The sequence below is a fragment of the Leopardus geoffroyi genome, chromosome B3 (genome assembly GCF_018350155.1).
Source record: "Leopardus geoffroyi isolate Oge1 chromosome B3, O.geoffroyi_Oge1_pat1.0, whole genome shotgun sequence".
Taxonomy (NCBI): Eukaryota; Metazoa; Chordata; class Mammalia; order Carnivora; family Felidae; genus Leopardus; species Leopardus geoffroyi.
The window spans coordinates 46883016-46909792 of NC_059337.1; the positions used below are offsets into that span (position 1 = coordinate 46883016).

General features: G+C 42.5%; 1 long non-coding RNA gene across 2 annotated transcripts; it reads left to right on the forward strand.

Moving 5' to 3' along the window:
* Window positions 1-2427: 2427 nt before the first annotated feature.
* LOC123582166 lies at window positions 2428-24440 on the forward strand. Of its 2 annotated transcripts, XR_006704256.1 has the most exons (3): window positions 2428-2557; window positions 21025-21210; window positions 24350-24440. It is a non-coding gene; the product is annotated as an uncharacterized LOC123582166 (long non-coding RNA). The 2 variants fall into 2 exon arrangements; XR_006704255.1 differs by lacking the exons at window positions 21025-21210; window positions 24350-24440 and adding an exon at window positions 8317-8469.
* The last annotated feature ends 2337 nt before the right edge of the window (window positions 24441-26777 follow it).

Genomic DNA, 26777 nt, shown 5'->3' on the forward strand with positions numbered 1-26777 from the left:
CTTGCAGGTAATAGTTAAGGAATTATTAGGAGGTGCTATGATTCTTCAATACACACCCCTAAGCTCTCAAGATTGAAATCAAGAAGACTCCTTAAAGTCTCTCAGTGCTATCAAATTAAAAACAGAGCTGGTCAGTAAGTAGTTATAACATGAATATATATATTCAGGACTATCACAGTGGTTGATAAGAGACCCTGGAACAGAACTGGGCTTAATTCTGAATTTGACATGGGCGAGTGGGAATTTATAGCCAAGGAGTGGGGTGGAAGTCAGTGGATAGAAAATTGCTAAGAAACATCAGGGATAGAGAGATTCTGACTCAACTGACCTAACAAGATTCTTGCTGAAGACAGGGCAGGGTGAGCAGACCCCCTGGGGGGAGGGGGGAGGATGTGGAACCCCATCAGATATCCAGGGCAGGGGGTCCTGGTTAAGTGACTTTAGCAGTTCTTGCTAAAACTGGATTTTACAAGAAAGTGCACAGATAGGCCTAGGGGAAGGTTCAGGAGATTGACTAAAGTTTGGACAAGCATAGAATCTTTGTCAGTGCCTCTGTCAGAAAAGAGGGCTGGATGAGGCCTGGGTCAACCTCCCTGGACAGAGCCGATCTGAGAACAGAGCACCTGTGGCAGCTGTATCAACTGTCAGCTTCTTTCACAGGACCTTTGGGATAGCTTTAATGATAGAAATGTTGAGTTTGAATTATGGTCAGAAAAGAAGAATAAGGGGTAGGCCACTGTGCACCCCTCCATCACCAAGTGGGATCCTGGCAAGGTCCCCGGTTTCCCTACCCAAAGAGCAAGCTGTGGATATATTGTTAGTCTCATATTACACTCTTCTTTAGCTACCCACTTTTGAGGCCACCATGGAGACTGTGTTATCTCCCAGAACTGCTCCACTTCTAAGGTTTCAAATCCCAAGTGTCTCAGCGTCTGACCCCAGCATCCTCCCTTCCAGGCCTTTGACTCTTCAACTCCTTCATGGCACCTGGTTTTCTGCCTCCTGCTTTTTTGCTGTCACCCAGCCTTCTCTGACTCTATTTCTGCCTCCTCCAGTCCAAATCCTTCTAACCAGCATCTTCAACTTCTGTACCTCATTCCTCTGCCCACCTTCTTGAGAACCTCCAACTCTGAGTTATCTCAACCAGCCCAGATTGCCATCCCCAAACCTAGGCTGCCGAGTGACATTAGCAAAAGTCCCACACAACCTTGGGTGGAAATCAGCACTCCTTCACTGGCTTCCGCGCTGCTCTGCAAAGCTTCTCTTCCCCTAGGTAATGCTCCCACTTCCTATAGGGCCACCAAGAATCCCCACTACTTCTCAACCCCCCAGTAACATCCTCTGCTCTCACTCAGCAGATGACTTTGACCCCTGCTGTCAGGTAGCCCCCTCCACTTCTACCTACACTCTGTCTTCATGCACCTGCACCTTCATCCCTTTCCCATCCATCTCAGAAGAGGTGATGTCCTTCTGATGTCCACAGTTAATTGCTCCAACCGAGTTGTGTACCACAAACTATTCTATTCCCATCAGGCTTTTGCTCTATTATTCCTTCTTGTAAACATTTCCCCCTTATTTATTCAACCTCACTTTCTTCACTGTCTCCATCCTCTTACCCCATGAACACAGTCAGGTGTCCTCTATCTTAAAATTAAATAAACAAAGAGCCTGTCTTGGTTCTTGGACATTGTTAACTACTGTGAGGATCTGCATTCCTTCACAGCTGCTATTCTGGAACTTGTTGCCTACACTCACTGTTTCTGCATTTCAACCTTCCATGTTTTTCTCAATACTTTCATGATGCTGAGAGATTATCTTTCTGAGAGCCACAGACCTGGTTGTAAGTGGGTATAAGGGAATGAGGCCCACTAAGTCATCAGTGATCTGTGACACCGAAGCAAAGAGGTTTGGTGCTTTAGACAAACTGTTTTGTCCCCCAATCTCAGTATAATGAAGATAACTTACTTGCCATGCCTGTCACCTAGGACAGAAGGTAATAAACGGGAAAGCATGTGGAAGGAATATAAGCCAAAGTTTGTTTTTTATAAAGCTCTCCTTTCTCTCTTGCTTCTAACCAGCAAACACTTTGAAAATGGGATGGTTCATGGGTCGCCTGGGTGGCTCAGTCGGTTAAGCATCCAACTTTGGCTCAGGTCATGATCTCATGGTCCATGAGTTTGAGCCCTGTGTTGGGCTCTGTGTTGATAGCACGGGAGCCTGGAGCCTGCTTCAGATTCTGTGTCTCCCTTTCTTTCTGCCTCTCTCTCTCTCTCTCTCTCTCTCTCTCTCAAAATAAACATTAAAAAAAGAAAAGAAAATGGGATGGTTCAATCTTGAAACAGACAACCAACGGGGGTTGTGGAATATTCCAAAACAAAGTATGGAATCTTCAACTGCGGTGAGGCATTGTTGCCTAGAGGCAGCAGAATCAGCTGGATGACCTTTTGAGGTCCCTTCTAACATGCAGCCCCTCTGAACCCCAAGGAACAAGGACTGGGGAACAGTGTGAAGGAAATGTTGTTCGCACCTGTCCAGTCTGGGGCCCAACTGGTAAAAGGTGAGAACACACTGGAGAAGTCAGGAAATGGCTTGAAGTTTTCTCATTTTCCATCCGTTTTGGATCCTGACTCCATGTGTCGGGGGTGCAGGAGCTCAGATTTCATAAACAGGGTCTGTGGAGGCAGGAAGCTCACGCCGTGTGAGCTGTTTGCTTCCCTCGCTTGCCCACGTCTTACAATTCTCTTTCCTCCTTTCCCTTTCTGGTTTCTCACCCCCTTGCCTCTGGCACTGTAAAATCTTGGCAGGCCCTGGAGCCAGATTTATTTGGGTTGAATAAACAGTTAAATGAGGTTTTATTTTCTTGTTTCTGCCCTGAATTGGAGGAAGGGGAGTTACAATGCTAAGCTGGCCTCTTGGGAAGCCATTACATAATTCTGCTATTCCTCCAGGAAGATCTCTTATAAATAACCCTTATTTACAATAAATCATCAAGATGTTGAGGAAAATCAGGTCATTTCATACAAGAAAGGTGAGCAAATTGAAGGAAATGAGCCAGAGGCCCACATTTGGAAAAGGACACCTCTCTGCATTTGTCCAGCCAGTTCTTTTGAGCAGCCGCCCTGGACTACTCCTTTGTCCTTTTCCTAAACAGAAAAGCTGCCCTTGAAAAGGGTCACTTTGACATGATTGATCATGGAAGCTAAGAGGTGTCTCATAATTTATTTCTTTTAAAAATGCTCATCAAAGAAGTGACTTAGTTGGTGGCTGTAAGTAAAAACTTGTTTATTAATCATATTTTGCTCTTTTTAATCACAATTAAAATAACTTTAGAATCAACAATATTTGTTTATTAATCAAAGACTCCAAGGGTTTGGATACATTCAGGGACGATTCCATCCAGTCATTACCACCCATTCACTAGGACACCAGAGACTCTTATGAGTATAAGGAGCGTGGGTGGTTTTGTTTCTCTTTGTACATTTCTGTACCAATGATACAGTGAAAGTGATGAAGATAACAAAGGTGGTGCGTGTGTGTGTGTGTGTGTGTGTGTGCATGCATGTGCTCATGCATGTTTATGAGTATGGATGTCCCAGGTAGTTTCATTAAAAAATTTTTATATTGAACTATGTAATTGACATACAGTATTCAATTAGTTTTACATATACAACATAGTGACTCAACATTTGTGTACATTGCAAAGTCCCAGGTAGTTTCATTTAAAAATTTTCTTATTGGGGCACTTGGGTGGCTCAGTCGGTTAAGTGTCTGACTTCAGCTCAGGTCATGATCTCACAGTTCATGGGTTTGAGCTCCGCATCTGGCTTTGTGTTGAGAACTCAGAGCCTGGAGCCTGCTTTGGATTCTGTGTGTGTCTCTCTCTCTGCCCCTTCCCTGCTCACGCTGTCTTTCTCTTTCTCAAAAATAAATAAACATTTAAAAAAATTTAATAAAAATTTTCTTATTGAACTATATAGTTGACATACATTATTTAATTAGTTTTATGTATTCAACATAGTGACTTGACATTTGTGTACATTGCAAAGTGATCACCACAGTTAAGTCTAGTTATCATCTGTCACCACCAGATAGTTTCATTGACAAGGTGACTTACCCACTGTCCAAAAGAACGATTCTAAAAACACAGCGGGATCATAGATGTGATATCACACAAAATAATGGATAACACAAAATAATCCATTTCTCTTTCCACCATCATCCATACTCCTTCAGGCTTCATCTGATGATAGGATACCATCCAACAAAGAGTATATCCAAGTAAGATACACACACACACACACACCTCCTACATAGACATTTTTCAAAAGGAAAAATCTCTCCACAATTCTTGCCAGCGTCTAACAACCCACACTGCCCTGAGGGTTTTCAGCAGAGCTAGTCTGATGTAAAATTCACTTGTAGCAGTTCTGTTTTCAGGGGAGAAGCCAAGTGGCTGTTTTCCAAATATTTATATTGCATTAGATAATGGACAAGAGAATGCCTAAGGGCCACGGTGAAGAATCTTGAGCCATTAGAAAGTCTAATTTCTGGTGAAGAAGCCGACGTATAAGAATGAAGGTAGCTCGGTTAAGCTCTTCCCAACCAGTGGAGGAAGTCGACAGGCCAAAGCTGAAGTTCTAGTTTGAGTTCTACAGACTAATGTGCTATCAAGTCCCTTGGTCTACATTTCCCCAACAGCAAAAATAAAACAATAAAAGAAAAAAGAAAGAGAGAAGAAGAGGCTAGACTTGACTATCTTTAAAAATCCCTCCTCTTCCAATGTTCTGGGGTTCCAGAAAATATTCAAGGCCTGGAGACCTTGTCATTTTGTGTGGAAGAAACAATGGAGGCAATCAACTGCTGGTCTGTGAGATCAAATCTTTATGTCTTTTGAGAGCATTTTAAGAGTTGCCTCATCTGCTTGGCTAAGGAAAGCGACAAATGGCATCCTCCTCCACCCTCCTACTCCAGTGTTAGTCCCATCCGTCCCAAGAGGATCCTGCAGAAACCTCTATTAATGTCTCCTCGATTGTGGCCAATAATAATGATGGTAATGATAATGATAATGTAATTATCCTGGTTTATTGATGTCAAGTGCATGTTGATTACAAATGGAACAGGAAGTATTTACTTGCCTCCTGCTTCTCCAGGCTGGTTGTGAAATCAGAGCTGGGCTTTGGAGCAAGCATGAAGCCTGCACCTTTCATAATTGTAATGGGATCCAGATGTGGCTCAGTCCCACGAAGGCAAGTGATGAAAGCAGTAAATGGGTCCCATGCACATATGCTCTGCCCAGGTGGGGTCCACTTCCAGCTCCCTCTCTGTGAGCCAATATTGTTCTGCCTTTCCTCCAATTAACTCTGATGATGGAAAAAAGATTAAAATGCATCCCCTGCGGTGGCTTGCACATAGTAGGTGCTTGATCACATTTATTCATTTACGTTCCAGTGATGGCAGGGCATCTCAAGGAAAGTGGTCTGAAAGCCTGTGTACATGTGCTGTTCTTAGGGTGATTTGGGGTGAGATGGACATTTCTGGATATCAGAATGGATTAGTGGGAGACCAGCACCACAGTGAAGGAAGAGCCTTGCAAAGGAACCACAGCCGAATGCTAAGAACTGAGCCCCAGGGATGGTGAAAAGGGCAGAAGCCAAGTGTGAAGAGCTGGGAAGTCAAAGGGCACAGCATCTTGGAAGCTGGGAGGTGGGAGTGTCAGGGAGGGAAGGGTGTCTCTCTTGCTATTGGAAGCCCTGAAGTTCTCACTGTCCCATTACACTCATTTCCCTGTTGGAAGGCAGTGGGCAAGGCTTTCCTTCTTTCCCTCTTTTATTTTCCCGTGTATTCACCACCCTGTCTCTCTACGTACCTCCACCCAAATTTTAAAGTGTATTTCTGTGATATCAAGTTCATTGTTTAAAAACATTTCTGTTTCCTCAGCTGAATACAATAAGAAAAAGTTGTGACTTGACATGGTTTATGGGCAGGCAGGTCTTCATTAAATTTTTAGGAATATCCGCCTTTCACAAAAATGGGGACGAGTAGGAATTCTTTTTTTTTTTTTAATGTTTATTTATTTTTGACAGAGAGAGAGAGAGACAGAGTATGAGCGGAGGAGGGGCAGAGAGAGGGAGACACAGAATCCGAAGCAGGCTCCAGGCTCTGAGCCGTCAGCACAGAGCGACGCAGGGCTCGAACTCACAGACTGTGAGATAACGACCTGAGCTGAAGTTGGACACTGAACCGACTAAGCCACCCAGGCGCCCCACGAGTAGGAATTCTTAACACAAAACACTCCTAGAGAGAAATTAACAAAAAATTAATTATTTTTTTAAACCAAAAAGAACACGTTCAGAGAGTCTCTTTACTTATCATAGAGATCCAATTGCCAAATAATTTTACATAGAAGTGGCTTAATTTGAAAACCACACTATGTTGTAATCTGAGTTAAAAAATATTTGTGATTTTCAGTTTTGCTCTAGTGTTCTAGAGCAATTTAACATTCTATTTGTAAATTGTAGGTTTAAAAAAGAAATTCCACGTTGGGAGTACCTGTCTGGCTCATTTGGTTAAATGTCCGACTCTTGGTCTCTGCTCAGGTCATGATCTCATGGCTCATGAGTTCAAGTCTCACATCAAGCTCCATGCTGACAGTGTGGAGCCTGCTTGGGATCCTATCTCTCCCTCCCTCTCCGCCCCTCCCCTGCTCGCACTCTCTCTCTTTCTCAAAATAATAATTAAAACTTAAAAAAAAATTCAATTCTGGAGGTTTATTGCAATATTTAGATTATCATCAGGAAATTCCATGATTCATAGGATTGACTATTTGAACTGAAGCTGATTTGATCAAGAGGCAAATTTTTTATTTTATTTTATTGTATTTTTTTAATGTTTATTCATTTGAGAGAGACAGAGTGCAAGTGGAGGAGGAGCAGAGAGAGAGGAAGACACAGAATCTGAAACAGGCTCCAGGCTCCCAGCTGTCAGCACAGAGCCCGACACGGGGCTTGAACCCACAGACTGCGAGATCATGACCTGAGCTGAAGTTGGCCACTTAACCAACTGAGCCACCCAGACGCCCCAAATTTTTTATTTTTAATTAAAAAATGTTTTTTCCTAATATGCAAATACACATGTTTATTAATACAGAATTTAGAAAATGCAGATAAATCAAAACAGAAAAATAAAAATGAATCCCATCCTGCATAAATTATTCATTCAAGTGCATTTATTAATATTTAGTTAATATTGGAGATATTGGAGAATGGAAAGGAGCCCTAAGGGGCCCACCCTCAGGACGAGAGGCATAAATGGGGATGTCCTAGGCAAACCAGCACATATGGTCACCCTATTTATCAAACACCTACTGTGCCCCAAAATTGTTAGTGCTGTGAAGACAGCAGTAATCAGAGCCTATATTCTAGTGTTAGCATTGGGTATATATTCTTCTAGTCACACATATGGACATCTTTTTGTCCCTTTATATAAAAACATTGTATATTTCACCATTTTAATGAAAATCTTTTAAAGGGTACAGTGCATGCTCCTGACTTCTTCCGCAGAGGATCCTCAACATCGTTTTGCATTTTCTAAGGAGGCAATGCTAGAAAGAGTAGCACACCAACCCAGACTCCTGTGTCTTGTACCAACCTTGAGGCTTTGTCCTGCTAATTCCTCTTCTTTAGTCTCAGCTTCTTCATTTGCAAAATTTGAGCAGAATTTGGACATATACTCTGCTCAGGTGGGGTCGTCTTTTGGCTCGCTCTCTGTGAGCCAAACCTGTCCTGCATTCTTCCAGTTAACTCTGATGATGAAAAGGGATAAAATGCGTCACCCAACACCAAGACATCTTTAAAATCTGTGACTCTATAGTTTTGTGATCTCTTCTAACAATATGGGCCAGATTTGGATAAGCGGGGATAAATTCTCTGACTTTTCCAACAAAAATAAAGAAAACATTTCTCCATTAAGATGTACTTTATAATGTGACGAATATAATGATTGTATGATGGATATGTTAATTAGCATCTATGTATGTTATTGATCCATCAAGATGCTTTATTTTGCAAAATGGCTCTCAAATACTTGCCAGGAAGTATTTCTTACATTATTCAGGAGGATAACTTTGTAGGTAAAATGATCAAGTGTAGCAGATGATGCCAGCGCCTGAGCTCTGAGGACAGACAACACTGTTGTCAACAGTAAACACGAGATGTTTCTCTGCTTTGGGGAGTATTGAAGAAACTCAGTTTTGTCTTTGCTTGTGGTGTTATCATAAAGATGCTGACAAACATATTCTTTTCTTCTGAGTCTTTGCAGAGGGAGAGTGAAATTCCACATTCCATCCGCTTGCCCATGGCTTTCGCCTATTATTCCCATGTTGGCAAAAATGAAGAGACTCCTATTCCATATGATTTGGCAGATTGTAACATGAAAAGTGTTTCGAAATAAATTCAATGAGCAAATCTACAATTATTTACCAGCAAACTTTTCCTTTAAATTTAATGAGATGTAATTTTATAATGTCTATATATTTTGTAGCACTAGATTCAGTTAATTCTAAACCTGTAAAGGACAACCAGAATAACTATATGCATGCTTTTCAATAATCCTCAAATTAGCATATCCAGTCATAAGAGAAAATAAATGATTTCTTTTTTTTCTTAATTTTTTTAATGTTTATTTTTGAGAGAGAGAGAGAGAGAGAGATACAGAATGCAAGCCAGGGAGGGGCAGAGAGAGAGGGAGAAAGAATCTGAAGCAGGCTCCAGGCTCTGAGCCATCAGCACAGAGCCCGACATGGGGCTTGAACTCAGGAACCATGAGATCATGACCTGAGCCGAAGACGGACACTCAGACAACTGACCCACCCAGGCGCCCCTAATAATTTCTTTTAGAACTATTTTAACTACCCATTAAAAAAAATTACTATAATTTAACCTGGTTCTCAGCCTGTTATGTAATGTGTTAATCAGGAGTCTATGTCTAGTCTGCCATTCGTGTGTGAAAGTCCTGTAATTCTCCGGTGAATGGCTGAGTGTCAGTCCTGATGGGACTGGCAGGAAAGTGGAGGGAGGAAATGGGGAACCAGGGTGTGCAGGAACCCCGGAATGGGCAGAAATGTGGGCCTGGTAGCCTGAGATCTTCTGATTTATAAAGATAAGCCAGAAGCAGAAGTTACAATGAAAACTTTTTGATGTTAGCTAATTTTTAACGCATTGTACAATTTCTCCACCCAAAATCTGTGGGCCAGAATCAGCCAGTGGGCTGCTAGGTGATGACAGCTCTTCCTTAGATGCCCAGCAATGTGAGGAGCCAGACTGGTGGAGATCAAGAGAAATGAAACAGTTGTAGTACTGGCTGTGTAGGAAGGACCTAAGGCTTACTTGATGGTGCCAAAAGAATGGGGGTTTAAAGGCAGGAGCATAGTCGCAGTTGCCCTGGACTTAGGATTTAAAGACAAGGACTGAACATGGTAAAGGAAGAAGGGAGTCTGTTTCCTGAGATAGTTTATACACGGGCATGAAGGTCTGCCAGTGCAGGAGGGGGCACCCCTCCTCTGGCTATAGCTTCGTTCAACGCAGCAGTGTGTAACAAAGGCAGCATTTGGCCTTGCTTGGGTCAAGGGTCAGTGGAGAGAGATGACTGATGAATGAGAAGCCTGTGGGGCTGATGGACTCTGGCACCAGTCTGAGGAGAAGTCTAGAACCAGCTCAGAAAGAGAGACCTGGGGGTGGAGCGGTAGGAGGTGGGAGTGGGGGTGTTGCTGAGAAAGTGGGAAATAATTACCAAGAGACCAATATAATCATTTTGGAAGCTTCTGGGTTTCTTCATGCTTATTATTCCTTTTACCGCCCCTGTTGGTGTTCTTGTGATGGTTAGTGGGAAAAGCCTGAAAAGGAAGCAAGAGAGCATGTGTACTTATTTGGAGGGCCAGAGAAAAGAAGCTGGGAAGTATGAGGACTCTAGGAAAATTTTCCGTTGGGATTAGGAAGTGGCTCCATGAAAGGAGAGGAAAGCAGGCCGAGTCTCTGGAGATTTGAGAAATTTGGGAGAGGGAAGGGTTGCCTGAAATACCAAGCCAGGAAGAAGAGCTGAGCCCAGCACTGTGCTGGTTAAAGGCTGGGACTGTGCTTCCCTCCCATCTCATGCTGCCAGGCTCCATATGGGATGCCTAGTTTTGACTGAATTTCAGACCCCCAAAATCTTAGTATAAGTATGTTCCATGTGATATCTGGCATGTACTAAGAAATTATTTGCTATTGGGGTGCCTGGCTGGCTTGGTCAGTAGAGCATGAGACTCTTGATCTCAGGGTCATGTATTCAAGCCCCACATTGGGCATGGGCCCTGCTTTAAAAACATTTTTTAAAAGAAATTACTCATTTTTTATCAAACTTAAAGCTAAGTGAGTGTCTTATATTTTCATTTGCTACATGTGGCAACCTTGCTTCTGTTTTTTTTTAATTAAAAAAAATTTTTTTTTACCTTTATTTATTTTTGAGAGACAGAGACAGAGCACAAGCAGGGGAGGGGCAGAGAGAGAAGGAGACACAGAATCCGAAGCAAGTTCCAGCCTCTGAGCTGTCAGCACAGAGCCCGATGCGGGGCTCGAACTCAGGAACTGTGAGATCATGACCTGAGCCGAAGTCAGACGCTCAATCGACTGAGCCACCCAGGCGCCCCACTTCTGTTTTTTAACTAGCCCTCCAACTCCACTGTTCCGCAGTGTGATCAGGGGCTATGGGAGCCCCCCATCCAGGACAGAAGGCTGACTTGGAAAGCAGCCTGCTGAATTTGAAATGAACTCCCTAACAAAGGGCTACAGACCCAGGGACAGAATCCCCACCTGGGCAAAATGGACACTGAAGTCAGACACTCATTGCTCCGCTTCCTACCAGCTTTGTGAATCTCGGCCAATTATGTGATACCTCTGACTCTCGGTTTTTTCATTTGTAAAATGGAGAAAATTATGCTTCTCACTGGTGTTTTGCAAATATTAAGTGAGATGAGGAAGTAACATTCCTAAAGTGTCCAGATAAAATGCATGATAATATGGTAGGGGTAGTTCTTATTAGTCTGTTCATGGGGTATAGTTTTTTGTAAATCACATTCCCATTAGTAAGGCCTTATCAAGGAAAAACCAGTGCCAGTGCCCTCCACCAGACTTTCCCAAAGGGTGCTGTAGGCTAATTTTGTTCCCTTGGAAGTTTCTGGAAACTTGGCAGATGTAGAGAGGATGGGATAAGCTCATACTCCTCTTCTCAAAAAGTACTGTAATTCAGTGTCTCCTTGTCTATCCCCTGGTTATTGGTCTGGAACAGAGCCAGCAAATACCCTATCTTCATTCCAGGTAGTGAGGGAGAGACTCAGACCATCACTGTGTCTTATAGTTATAACAAACCAAAGCAGACACACTCACAGTTAAATCTAACACTGAGCTGGGAGGGCAGGTAGCCTTCTTCCTCCCAACATTCCTCTAGTAAACTCAGATTCCCCGAAATTAAGTGCATCGCCAAGGAATTTCAAGGCACACAAAGGTGAAGCTCGGAATTTGCAAAGAAGAAATTACTTCTAGCTTGTTTTCCTAAAAAAAAAAAAAAAAAAAGATTTTTGCTTGAATCTTTTCATCTCTGTCTGGACCACTGTGTTACAAAAATACAAAATTGTCAGGATTTCAACTATATTTCTTTGGGTCAGATTTTAGTAGGAAAAAAGAGGTATGTTTGGAGCCAGAGGGCAGTCAGCTACAGGCAGGGTGACAGGAGCCATCTAAGATGCTTAGATCTTAGATGCTAAGACTCTAGTTTTATGTTCCATCCACAGCACATAAAGGAAATCCAGCTGATAGAGCCTTTTCTCCCTTTCCCATGTATAAGGAGTTTCCAGAGTGATTATCAAAAATGCAGAAGCAACAGAATTTGGATAATACTGATACAGTCTTTCTCTCTAGAAGGCCATGTTGCAGGATAGTAAATGTTGCAGAAGGGGTCATACCAGGCCTATTCTTGACTTTGCTCCGTGAGACCTTGAGCAAACTGATTTCTCAGAATTTCTCATCTCTCGTCTATAAAACAAAGACTAAAATAATCTCCATTCAACCTGCCATAGTGATTACGGTGAGGGTCAAATGAGTTAATGTATGTGAAATGTTGATGTGCCCTAGAAATATACCCTCAACCCTCTCTTCCTTGATCTGTAGTTCCTGCATGTCAGCTGTCACCAATACAGTGATGGAATGCTGAATGGATCATTGATTGTATTTCACACTAATAGGACTATCTTCTTGGATTTTCCAAAGTTCTCTAATGGCCAACAAATTGAAAACTGAACCCATTACATCATCACCCACACACCTACCCAAACCTGCTTCACATGCCTGTGATGAATCCAGGTTTCAGTTTGACAGATGGGTCTTGAATAGACCTGGTGCCCACTCAGCTGCTGGATGCCTTTCTCACGACAGACTTCTCCAGTCTCCCCAGAAGGAACCTGGGCAATCATTACCTTGAAGATACCCAGATCCTGTAAAAGTAATGCTTGGACTTGGAAGGTGGAATTAAAATTTTTGCCTCTTGTTTCATAAAAGATAAGGGTTCTGGATTTGAGGAAAACCAATTAAAAACTGGCCGATCAAAACTATGTGGGTTGTCCTACTCTACTATCTTACAATTCCGTGTGATAAGGGACAAAGAACAGTGCTGAACATAGAAATCTCTTAGACATATGAGTTTGACTGTCTAACTGGGGTGAGCAGAGCCAGATAGAAAATCATGCCATTTCAGGAAAATAATGTAAGATGTTTGAGGCAGGAACTTTGCTTACTCCCCTACTGAATTTCCTGTACTTAAAGCCATGTCAAGAACACAGTAGGCAATCAGAAAATATTTTTGGAATGAACAGAGAAGAGTAATGTGTTCAAAGAGGATCTCTAGGCCCATGAGCAATGGCGCAGACCTGATTTTCATGCATGCTGCACTCCATCCTGTGATCAGGGCTGGTGATATTCTCATGGGCTGCATAAATGTTGAATCCATTTTGAAAATTACTTTCAAACTCCTACATAAACTCTGATTTCTATGGTTGGACAGTATTCAAGGTTCAAATTCCCCCCTGTAAGCCATATAATTTTCATTTCTTAATGTTTATTTTCTGTGTTTTAAGTAGTTAGTTCAAAAATAATGGTGACCAGTTATTCTTTGCCTCTCCAGAAGATAATCAAGAGCCAACAGACAAACTGAATGTTGACATTTATATTGAGAATTAGGAGAGAAATATTTTTACTAATGTTATGAATGCTGAACTGTGGAATGAGTTGCTTAATCTGGTGGCCTCGACAAAACATAAACTCTGTAATCATTGGTATAGGCTAACTGGGTAGGAATTGTGCCTGATGAAAAGATGCAGGGGTGGAGTGGGGAGGGCATTTGCATGGTAAGCGTGATGGCACTGCAGCTCTTATAGCCATAGCAGTCATCACTAATAGATGGCAGCACTCTTCTTGCTAACCTCAGGCGATCCTTGCTATTAACGCGGGGTTTCAGATAGCCATAACCAATTGATCACAGAGTGGCATGGGAGATTTATCCTTTTAACACATATTTACTGAATGCTGGCCATGTGCCTGGACCGCAGATTTGCAGAGACTAAAACAGGCAAAAATGTCTATCCTTCTAGAGATTACATTACAGTGGGGAGCAGGAGAGGAGTCAGTAATTAAGATAAGTAAGTAAAATATGTAGCATATTAGGTGGTAATAAGGGCAGTGGAGAAAAATACCAAGAAAGAGGGACAGAATGTTGGGAAGAGAGGGGTTACATTGTTAAATAGGGTAGCCAGGTGTTTCAGTTATCTTTTTCTGAGGAGCAAATTATCCCCAAATTGAGTGGCTTAAAACAACATCTGTTATTTCACAACTTTTGTAGGTCAAAATCACGTGCAGCTTAGCTGGGTGGTTCTGGGTTGGAGTCTATAACAAGGCTGCGATTAAGATGTCAGCTGGCCTGCAATCATCTGAAGGCTTGAATGGAACTGGAAAATCCACTTGCAATATACCTTACTCTCATGGGTTTGGCAGGAGGCCTCAGACACTTGCTGGCTCTGGAAGAAACAGACCTTAGCTCCTCACCTTACAGGCCTCCACCTTGCTGCTTGTGTCTCCTCTCAACATGGTAACTGGCTTCCCCCAGAATGAATGACCCAAGAGGGCAACATGGAAGCCAATGTGTCTTTTGCAACCTAGCCTGGTCATATTCTTTCATTTCTGCTACATTCTATTGGTAGATGATCCGTGTGGGAGGAGACCGTGCCATAGCATGATGCCAGGAGGCAGCTATCATTGGCACCATCTTGGAGCCTGGATATCCTAGCAAGGAAGATGGAAAAGAGAAATTTGAAGGAGATGAGAGATTGAGTATGAAAATAACTGGGAGGCAGAACCTCCCAGGCAGTGAGAATAACAAATGTAGAGACTCTGTTGCAGGGACCGGCTTGCTACAGTCAAAGAATAGCAAGTAAGCCAGGATGCCTAGAGTGGAAGGGGGAGGGTGGTAGGAGGTGAGGTCAGTCAGGGCCATAACAAAGAGCCAGATTATGGGAGACCTTGTAGCTACCGTAGGACTTTGGTTTTTATCCGATGCTCCAGTTACCTTTGTTGTGTAACAAACCACCTCAAAATGTAGTTTCATAAAATAATCATTTTATGATGCATGTGTGGGTTAGGAATTCAGACAGGGCATTATAAGGATGGATTGTTTGTGTTCCATGATTTCCCACAGTGTTCGGGGCACTTAGAATCTGGAAAGATGCAAAGGCTGGTCTAGCCTTGAAAGTTACTTTTATGACTTTTGCCATAGTCATAAGCCTGTCCAGATTCAATAGAGAGAATACAAATCCCATTTCTCTAAAGTCATGTTATAAGAAGAGCCTGTGGGATAGAAAATACTGGTATAGCCATCTTTGAAAAATATAATCTGCCACACTCTGTACAATGAAAAACCATTGTATTATTTTGAGCAGAGTAACATGATATGAATCAAATTTAAACAGGATCTTTCTGGGGCGCCTGGGTGGCGCAGTCGGTTAAGGGTCCGACTTCAGCCAGGTCATGATCTCGCGGTCCGTGAGTTCGAGCCCCGCGTCAGGCTCTGGGCTGATGGCTCAGAGCCTGGAGCCTGTTTCCGATTCTGTGTCTCCCTCTCTCTCTGCCCCTACCCCGTTCATGCTCTGTCTCTCTCTGTCCCAAAAATAAATAAAAACGTTGAAAAAAAAAATTAAAAAAAAAAAAAACAAAAAAAAAACAGGATCTTTCTGGGGACACCTGAGTGGCTCAGTCAGTTAAACATTCGACTTTGGCTCAGGTCATGATCTTGCAGTTTGTGGGTTCAAGCCCTATATCATGCTCTGTGCTGACAGCTCAGAGCCTGGAGCCTGCTTCTGATTCTGTGTCTCCCTCTCTCTGCCCCTCCCCCACTCATGCTCTTTCTCTCTCTGTCTTTCAAAAATGCATAAATGTTAAAACATTAAAAAAAAAAAACCAGTATCTTTCTGGTTGCTATATTGAGAAAAGACTGAAAAGGGGATGAGAGTAGAAGCAGGAAGACAAATGAAGAAGCTATTACAACGGTCCTGGCAAGAGATGATGAAGGCTTGGATGAGGGGTACGGTGGATGTGTTTCAAAAGAGAGACATAGGTTGGACATAAAATGTTATAATACAGATATTGAAAATTATGAAGTAGAGTGAGATCATGAAGAGTATAGACAGACAAAAGAAGAATTCCAGGAACTGAGCCCAGAGACACACCAATATTGTGGTGTTGGAGGAGATCAAGAGATGGTAACTCTAGAGCCTGAAGAAGAATGGCCAGTGAGGTAAGGAAATGTGTTGCCCTGGTAGCCGATAAAGAGATTTTTTTTCAAGGAGTTATGAGTGAGCAACTTGTTAACTATTGACTCATCAAGGAAGATGGAACTGAGAATTTCCATCGGATCTATCAACATCGAGGCCATTGGTTATTCTGATGGAGCAATTTTAGCGGAGTGGTGGGGTGAAGGCCTGATTGAAAGGGAGGCAAGATTGGAAGGGATGCAAGTATAGTTGTGCTATTTGAGGAATTTGAGGAATTTTGCTGTAAAGGGAAGGAGGGAAGTAGCTCCAGAGGGAAATGCTGTCAGGAGAAATAGATTTTCCATACATATTGTCATTTGTATTAGAGTGGAGATGAAGAAAGAGGTTGGGAGCAAAGGCTCAGGAACCACATTTCCTCATTTTGAATCTTGACTCCACATCTCACTATTTGTGGGAACTTAGGCAAGTCACCTCACTTATCTGTGCCTCAGTTTCATCTGCCACAGGCAGATTACAATAGTACCTCCTTATAAGGTTGTTAAGAATGAGTGAGTTGCTTCATGTAGAGCATTTGAAACAGTTCTTCTTATGTAATATACACTCATATAAGTGGTAGCCATGTTGATAATGATGATGTGATGGACTAGCCACATTTCCACACCTCTCAGGAACACCTGGAACACCAGAGGAGAGAAGTTTAAGGCTCTACTGATATAAAAGCTGCTGACATAGTCTTTATTCCCTACATTGAATGTGGTTGACCTAGAAATGAGCTTGAAACTGAGCCTAGGGATGACCCAGAAAGAGACATGAGGCTGGGTGGCAGGTACTGGCAATTCTGTTGGTCTATCCACTCAGTGCTAAAGACATACACATTTTCTTTCTTTCTTTCTTTCTTTCTTTCTTTCTTTCTTTCTTTCTTTCTTTCTTCTTTCTTCTTCTTCTTCTTTTTTTTTTTTTTGGATTAAGTACTGCTCAAGGGACAATAGTTTCATGGCAGAACATTTTGTTTATATCTCATTTCCTGAGGATCCTCCTTGGAAGAAGGGATTTGATTCTCTGCTATTTTGTCTTAGGTAGTGGAGTAGATGCTCATGGTAAGACTCAAAAAATAATTGTTTTTTTTTCCTTTTTAAATCCAGCTACAATTTTATCTGATGGCCTTTAACAAGTGTGGATTCCTCAAGTGAAAGGGCATTGAGGCAGAGAAGAGTCAACAATTTCCATCAAAAAGTCTTAACTGCCTGAGAGATTTTTAAAAATTATTGTTGGATTCCTACTGAATCCATCTTAGATCACTTTGCAAATGTTGCAATAGTTGTTTTTAAACAAATATCTTTCCCACTTCAATTTCCTAACCTGGCTTCTCACTTCAAAAAATACAAACTTAAAAAAAAAAGACAAAACTTATATTCATTGACCTACAAATTAAAACAAAAAATCTCTATATAATTTGTCACCCAAACTGGGACTCTTGTGATTGAAAGGAAACAATCTTAATTATTATACAAGGACAATATATGTAAAATGAGTTTGTCCTGGGTAATCAGAATATATGCAAGGGAAATCAGAATAATTAGATCTTCCAAATTATACATATCCAGCTTTCAGGAGGAAGAAGTCTCCCCACAGAGGAAAATTGTACATTTAACTCCACTGAAGTAAGTTTTAGTTGATTTGGGATCTCCAGATCATTAAAAACTCATTTCAGAAATCACTGAAAAGATCTTTTGTTGATACCTTCCATTTTTTCCTGCTCAGAGAATCCTGAACAAGTATTCAGACTTTAGATGTTTTAGACCAGGAGGAGTGGTTCACTGTTCATTAATAGGACTTCCCCCCATAGAACTGGTCCTCAGAGCCTGTGTCCTTCTAAACATTAACAATATCTTCATTCTAGGCCTGAATTTGGAGGTGCATTACCTGGACCTAGGGGCTGCCCATCAATAAGAAGGAGGTGGGGGGGATGTGGGTGCTTCCTGTTTGAAGATCACCTTGACTTCAGTGTGTTTTACCATTGAGATTGATTGCTCTTTCCTTCTGATTTTTAACCTCTTGAACCAACTGAGGAAAACCTGGCTCATGATGTGAACTTTTGAATGGATGTATAACCTCATCCTAATAAAAGATCTCTTTCCCCTTGTTGCCATTATAAAGGCTTTCAACAGGTAAAATACTTCCACCAAGTACAGAAGCTGATGGAAGAAGCCTGAGCTATCACAGTGCCATTGTGATTTACTCATTGGACTTGGCCACTCCTAAGTCTGGCCTAGGCTGTCTTGGACGTCTTGTTATAGCATTTCCTTTTAGGCTACAGCAGAGAAAGGTGGTTTGCGAGCTTCAAGGCAGGGACATTCACATGAAATAAGACAGTATATTAATGACATTAATAATATAGTGATTGATAAGCTCCAGGACAATTAAGGTTGCCCACTGATTCCTGGATTTCATTAGACACTATTAATAGCTCTCCATTCCTCTGCTATGACAGTCCCACATAGCTGAGATCCTCAGAAAAGTAAAGGAAACAAATTCACCTGGCAAGGCTTCAACATTTCAACAATTGAAAACTCATTTCGAATCTTTGCTTATTCCAGCCTACCTTGATCTTACCTATCCAGACAATAATCTAAAATAGTGCTATTCAAGGTGTCATGGTCCATGGACTACCTACATCAAGTTTCCTGGGCTACTAAGGAATTGTTAAAAAAGAACAATTCCCAGGATCCTACTGTATCAGTCTTTGGCATTGGTGTTCAGGATTATATTTCACAGAAGCTCTCCAAATGATTTTTATACACATTTAACATTGAACAACCACTAACCTAGAACTGTAGCAGTGGTTCTCAACCTTGGTTGCACATGAGAGTTACCTGAAGAAGTTCTAAAAATACCAAATGCTCAGACCACTCCCTGGTCCAATCAAATCAAAGTGTCTGGGACATGGAATCCATCTTTTGAGCTTCCCAGATGATACCAGTGTACCACCAAGGTTGAGAATCATAGCAGATCCATCATTCTCAGAAGATAGCAAGGCTTCCCTTTCATGGGGATCACATCTATGAAAGTGACTGTGGTCAAGACCAATTCTCCTGTGTGAATGTGGGAACTGAGGGCTATCTAGGCAGGTGATACTCAAAGCATGGTCTGCAGGCCACTGTCGATTCACTAATTCTTTTATTACTGGTCCTCAAGAAAGTTGTACAATCATGTGAAACAATCATATTTTTAAGGGTTTATTTTTTTGGTTTTTAGCTTTCGGGTTTTTTTGGTTTTGGGGGTTTTTTGTAGTAAGACTTTCCTTATGAAGTAAGCAGTACATTGATATACTTTCTGATACAAGTGACTTATCTCATCATAGACCAGTAACAACTAGTCTGTGGATGGGCGTTTTAAGCAGCCCTGGTCTAAGCCAGCTGTTCAGGCATGAAGATAGAACCTCAAGGGTCCCCATGGCAATACAGCCCAGCCATTGACCCTTGGAATAGCTGAGACCAAGCTGGAAATTCAGCCCCACCATGGAAAGTGTACTGCATTCTCAGAATGCTGATGCATTGTCCACAGGGATAATCTTCTAGTCCAAAAGAAGCTCAGCTGGAATCTTTCAGGAAGCCTAAACACAAGGGGACAGGCTTGATGAAAATGCTGTGGTCTCAAACTCACAAACTAGGTGCCTCCTAGCTCATCACCCAGCATGGACAACAGAAAATTGGCAAAAATGCTTGACCAAGGGCCAGAGGACCCCACAGGTGGTTTTAGGGCCTCAGAGCACAGAAACAAAGCCCTGTCTCAGCTACAAGAGACAGAAAAATCAACCTAAACTTAACACAGAAAAATAATTTTTTAGCTTATGTCAGGCTATTCCCACTTAGTGGCTAATATGGCGGCCAGCATATTTACCATCTGACATCTCCCAGATTAGCAACCATAGCAGAACAGCCATGCCTGTTTCCCAATAGTTCCAGCAAAAGTACTGGGACTGACCCTTATCGAGCCAGACTGTGTCATGGCCCTATCTCTAAATCAATCATAACTTTAGACATATTAAAGTCATGTGGTCATCACTGGATCTGGGAAGTGTGGTAAATCCCACCTGAACCACATGGATTGAGATTAAATAAGAGGTGGATCCGCCAAAGGACAATTGATAATCTAGCAATAGAAAGGGGAGTGGATGATGGGCAGGCAAAGAAAATAGCTACCTCTATGAAAGCTTCTCAGAATCTCTGGCTTATATGCTACAAAGAGTCCTGAACCCACATTCCAGCACCAACATGCCTCCCTGACCAGCCCCACTAGTTTGTAGAGACATGTGGAGGCCCCCAAGCCAATGACCAGCCTCAGGAACCATGGCACTTTTGTCCCCCATTTGCTTTAGTGATGTCATTCATAATAGACTTTTTAGGGATTTGTTCTTGTTACTTCTCCAATTCCAAGCACAATTGTCTAATTTTTTCATTCATTCACTCATCCATTCATGAATTCATTAGACAAATATTTATACTGAGTGCTCATGATGTTGTCAGTTAGAGATACCCAAATAGATAAGGCATATTGCCTTCTTTCAATTCTTGCTGCCTTAGTAATTCCCCTTGGATTCAACTTCCTTTTATTTCTGAGTTTCTCTCTCCTCTCAGTCCTGGAGCAGAAACCTAGGGGGAAAAACTGAAAGCTTCATAGGGGGGTCTCTCTGGTAAGAATGTGAAAAATCCTGTCCCCTAGATTCTCTTCAGCCAAAAATGAGATTGTCTGTCTCTATGCTGTTAAATAAAATCCCTTCCCATAAGTTTTCTAAGGAAATGTAACCTGGATCTGGTAACAGTGACTCCTTCTCAAGACTGGTTAGCCAAGCATGACTTACAACTCCCTGTTAAATGAAATTTCAGAAATTATATTGGAAAAAGGTCCACATACTCAGACAAAATACGGCATTTAAAAAATGTTTATTTATTTATTTTGAGAGAGAGAGAGAGAGAAAGAGATATCAAGCATGAGTGAGCAGGGGAAGGGCAGAGAGAGAGGGAGAGAGAAAATTCCAAACAGGCTCCATGCTGAGACCTCAGATCCTGACACAGGCTCGATCTCATGATCTGTGTGTGAGATCATGACCTGAGCCAAGATTTGGACCCTTAACTGACTGAACCACCCAAGCACCCTAATATGATATCTTAAAATTTTAGACCCATGCAGAATCTGGGGACAAGGATTATATCTACGACCTTCTCCAAATTTCTGTATTTGACTTGAGATGGCACAGTAGATGGCAATGAAATCACTTAGCAAGCAGGCAGTGGAGACTGCAACCTGAGGGGTGGCCCCACATCTACAGATCTGCAATGGAGGGAAGCCTGAGGAGGGGACAGAAGGTAAGACTGTGCTGGATGCTAAAGGAACTGGGATGGGACATTGTTAGGACCAGAAATCCACTCCATTCTGCTTATCAATTTGGCTGCAAGTTGGCAACCGCACTGGAAAAGGGGTCTGGGAACCCTAGGGGAGTTAGTGCCCCCATTTCCACTGTGACCTAGTTGGAAACCACCTTGGTTAAAGCCAGTGCCCTAAGCTATGGGCAAAATGCCTACCCTGTTAATAGGGTGTCATTTGTCTGAATTTGTCCAGGATAGTTCCAGTTTGAGCCTCTTATCCTGCAATAGCTGTCAGTGGTGTCTTTTGCTATTAGAAGAGTCCTACAGTCCCTTTACTACCAGTCTTCAGCATGAATTTCCTCAGCGTGAGCAATGTGGCAAGTACATGTCTGCACCCACCCCAGCATCTGGCACCAAGCCTGCCATAAGTTAGGTGCCCAGGAAATGCAGGTTGGGTAAATGAATGAATGCATGAATTTGGTTTAGCACATGGTAATTCACAAAGCAGTGCAATTCACTTTACATCTTGTCTGCCTACTGAGGCTGCCTATTTGGAGGTTCTTCTTATCACCTCTCCCTACCCTTCAAACTTGTTAAGAAGTGAGATTGTGATACCAGAAGGCCAGGACTTGGGGTGAGATGTGCTGAAACTCACTGAAACCAGCCAATGATCCACCCAGAGTGTGTACATGGCAAGAGGTAAAAATCCCAGCATGGGGGGCTCGGCACTACTGAGGAGGACCCCCTTTGGTTGTGTGGATACATTATGGGAAGCTAAGGAAGAAACATTTTCTGGACTCTAGAGAGAGCAGTTTTGTAAAAAGGGGTGTCAGGGGAGAAGGGGAAGCAGGAGGTTGTGCAGATGTGAGGGAAAACCAGAGAGAGAATTACTGTAAAAAAAAAAAAAAAATCTTTGTTAAGTAGCAAAACCAGCAGCTGGACCAGATTAGCTGTTCCCTTCTCTTTCCTATTTTTGGACTTGGAAAGAAAATGTGCAAAATAATTCCTGTTTTGGAGAAAAGTAGAAAAGGAGGCTGGGGGTGATGGGGATGGGCATGGGTGATGAGGCTGTGGACCAGGCCAGAGAAGCAGAAAGAACCGAGGGGCTGCACAGCTAGGGGGCTCCACTCTTCCCTGGGGGACACAGGGGCACCAGCACTGCTTTCTCTTCCTCCCTGGGGAATGTGAGGGACCAGGTCTCTGCCAGACAAGTGCCAAACCTGTTGTTCTCATGGGGCGCAGCTGAGGCCAGGCACAGACCCGACAGCCAGGGACACAACCTTAGGATCACAGCGTTTCTACTGTCCCCAAATCTACTTTCCCAGCCACAAAGTGCACAAGGTTCTCCTGCCCTGATCTTGACTCTTGTCAAAGTCTCTCAGCTTCCTGAATGAGGACTAACTCCCACACAGTGTAGATAACCAGTAAGGGCATGGGCTCTCCCTGCAGGAAGTCACGTCCAATGGCGACACCTCAGATGTCTCTGAGGGGACCAACAGGGAACACATTTCAGGGGTGACAAAGCCTTGCTACTCTCTTGCACTATTGAAGGGAATGTGAATTGATACAAATATTTTGGAAGCTGGTGGCAGTATTTACTACAATCTATGCTCTCTGGGCCAGTAATTCCATTCCTGCTGAAGAGGAGTAAGTATGTACATGCTCAGCAAAATGCATGTACCAGAATGTTCAGCATTCTTTATAATAGTCCCAAATCGGAAACTACCCAAATGCCCATCAAACAAGTAGACTTGTTATATAAATAATACTTTATTCACATATGAGAATGAATCATTCACAACCATGGCTGGATCGCACAAATGCAATGATGAGCCAAAGAAGCTGGGCCCAAAAAAGGACCCAGATTTCTGATTCCATTTACATAAAGTACAAAACAGGTGAAACAGTGGATGCCCTTAGAAGTTGGCATAATGGTCACCCTTGGAAAGGGGGTATTGACTGGAAGAGCTCTCTGGGGAGCTGGTAGCAATCTCTGTGGTCACTACATAGGTGTGGGGAGTGTGTAAAATTTCATAGAGCTGTTCAATTATGGGAATATTTTTCTGAATATTTGTTGTGTTTCAATAAAAAAGGTTTAAAGGCCTCCCAAGGCCCTCTGAAGTTGTACCATGTGAATGGCCGGACTTAAGGTGGGTTCCAGATAGACAGTTTTCCCTATAATCAACAGAAGCTGATTTGTTGCCACGGCAACCCCTTGCCCTGGTCCTGCCCTTGGCAATCACAGACGTGTGTGATCTCCTGATACCTTCATGTCCCCCTGAGTATTTGTTTCTGGGCTAAGCATGTGCCCTTTCTCAAGGCCACTCAATGGGATAAGGTTTTTATTCTAGAAATGCCAGGTGTAAAGACCACTCTCCTCTTTGGGAGAGACCTTAAATTGGTCTTGTCAGCTGGTCAGAGTTTTTGTTTGTTTTCTGTTTTCCCTCAGCACTCACTGGAGACAATGCTCCAGCTTCTAGCCCTCCACCAGAAACTGGAGGGGTCAACTTCTTGATCAAGCAGCAAGTTGTAAACCCCCCAGCTGTCTCAGTTCCTTAGGACAAGGTGGGGGCCAAGAGGGACTGGCCCATCACCACAGCCAAGCCTCAAGGCTGGGCCTGGAAATCAGTTCACCATGGGTGGTGGTAGTGGTGGGTGTTCTGACACTTTCAGTCCTTCCCCTGGGTTTCATACTGTATTACCTCATTGAATTAAGGGGTCAGTGCCTCTCCAGGCAGGAAGCAAGCATAATTCTTGCACTGGAAGTGACTTTTCATCGAATCTTATAAACTTGGTCAGGGAAAAAGCACTCAGACCTTAGTGTGGTGGCTCTGAGGACTGAGACAGCAGCCATACTTGGTTGAGCCCATTTGCTTCCCAGAAAAAGGAAAAATAATGAATTCCTTAGCGAATGTTAGCAAGGTCTTCAGGCTCGAGAAGAGAATCTGGCCAATAGTTTCCTAAAATGATTTTTATATTCACTATTTTATTTGGTTGTTTTCTTCTAATAATCCAAATTGGAATGACTTGATTGCTGACCTATTAGGACAATGGATTTCTCATGGCTCCACTCTGCATTAGGCTCAGTCACAAGTCACTTAAAACATCCTTAAGTTGATTACTTTTTTTTTTTTAACAGATAAAACAGCTTCTTTATACAGAACTTTTAATAGAAAGAAGAGCGACAACACAGCGCTGGCATGTCAACAAAAGAACACTTTGATAGCCAGGTAAGACAAGGCCATTGAGTAGAAATTATACTTTGCTAACTCTTGACTGTTGTAGATTTTGTTATATAACCATCACCCACTGTCCTCTAGATAGGGGACCCCCTTGTTCCAAAATTATTTTGATTTCACGATGGCGATGACAAACCATTAAACCAAGTCTGGAGCCCTTTGTGACTGCGGAGGTTATGTACAGCCTGTGAGGTGGGCCCTGGGTGCAGAAAGACTGCCTGGATGTTCCTTTAAGGTTGAGAACCAGTCAAAATTATTGGTAGCTTACACAACAATAGAAATTCCTGGAAAAACTGAGATGTCTGGGTGGCTCAGTCGGTTAAGCTTCCGACTCTTGATTTTGGCTTAGGCCATGATCTCACAGTTTGTGAGATCGAGTCCCCATGTCAGGCTTTGTGCTGACAGCGTGAAGCCTGCTTGGGCTTCCCTCTTACCCTCTCTCTCTCTGCCCCCCCCCCATTTGCTCATGTGCACTGTGAGGGCATCCGCGTGCTCTCTCTCTCTCTCTCCCAAAAATAAATGAATAAACATTTTTTTAAAAATTTCTGGAAAAATCAATATAATCAACAGAATAAAACTATTAGAATCAATAAGATAGTTCAGCAAGTTGACTGGCTACAAGATTAAAACAAGAGTATAAACAAGTGGAGAGAGCAGAGATGGAGTATGGACTTATAAAAGGGAGGTGTCTTAGAGCTGCTCCCATCTTGCTACAGGGACTTGGAGGGGTGGGAGGGCTCTAGCTCCTTTGTATCCCTTGCCCAGAGAGGACCTCAATGTGGTTCTTGGAAATTACACTTTGTATCCTCTGGAGTTTGGGGCATCTTTACACTGGGTCTGCACAGGGCTGATGGATCTCCAGACAAGAGGCTTAGTGTCTGTGGCTACAGGGTGAAGTGGGAGCAGAAGGCTGATGGGGAGAGACCTGTCTTCCTGCTGGTGGCAGGTCTTGTGCCATCATCATAAGGCACAGAATGATGTGGGAAAGAGGTGCAAACTGGGATGGGAATGTTTTGTTTAGGGTCATTTAAAAAGAGATCCAACCCAGGAGGATCACCAGGAAACAGGTATTTCACGTAGAAACTTCTGTGTGGAGAAGATCCTGATGTAGGTCAGGAGATCTTACACTATCTCAAGTCTATACTTCAAATGCTGTGTTCACAAATGCTGTGTAGAGTCAGAAATGCGGGACATAATCCAGGCTCTGCCACATTGCAGCTCTGTGAATCTGTTCAAATCCCTTGACCTCTACAAGCAAGAGTTTTCCCCTCTGTGGGTTTGATGTTATTCTCATAACAATATCCACTCCCCAGGACTGGTGACAAATAATGTAATGATTATCTCTGATAGTCACTGCACGTGGATTGTAATGACAAAGCCTTTCTATTTGTGCCCTTTAATTTCTTTAAGTTTATTGTGTGGGACTAGTTCTTCTCTGCTCCTGGATGAAATGTAGGACAAGTCTCCGGAGTTTTTGTGGTCTCTTTCAGGTAATAAAAGTAGTCTCAGCTCAATAATTCATATTTTCCATCCAGTGAAAAATTAGACTTTACACATCATCCACAGTTTGGGCTTCTGCATGTTCACAGCCTGGGCTTGGAACAAGGTGGAGGCCAAGATTAGGAGTTTGAGTTTCTGAGCTCTGATCCCGGTCTTGGCCCTCCTGATCTTGGGAATTCATGGTCTTTCGCCCCTGTAAGATCAAAGCATGAGAGAGTGGGGAAAGGCGGCAGGAAAACTGTGACTTCTTTGACACAGGGATCTCTGGTCTCCGTGGTTCTCAGGGGACAGTGGGTTTCTTCAGGAATAGCCCCCCTCTCTGCCCCCAAGCTGAGAAAAGCATCTGAAGTTTCTCCATTCAGTGTAACACATGCTGTATGTTTGCACAGATAACCTTTATTAAATCAAGAAGGCTCTTTTTCTACTCTAGGGTCTAAGCAATTGTTTTAAAAATAACACTTGAATCACTGCTTTTTCTGGTAGCTTAAGATATCATGTGTTTTCTGTTCAGTCTATTAACGGGGAAAATTACATTGATAAAATTTTTGGTTTCAAACCATTTTCATAAACTACTTAATCATGATGCATTTAAAAAAATAATTCAGTATCTGATTTGGTAAGCTAAAACTTTTATTTTGATTTTCACATTTATGTTCATAAGTGAAATGGGCCTATAATTTCCTGCTCATATTGTTTTTATCTGAGTTTTAATTAAAATGCACTGATCTCATGGAAAAAACAGGACAAATTTTTTGTTGTTTCTGTTTTCTGATACAGTCTATTTAAGATTAAAATTAACTGTTTCTTGAGAGTTTGGTAGAACTTACC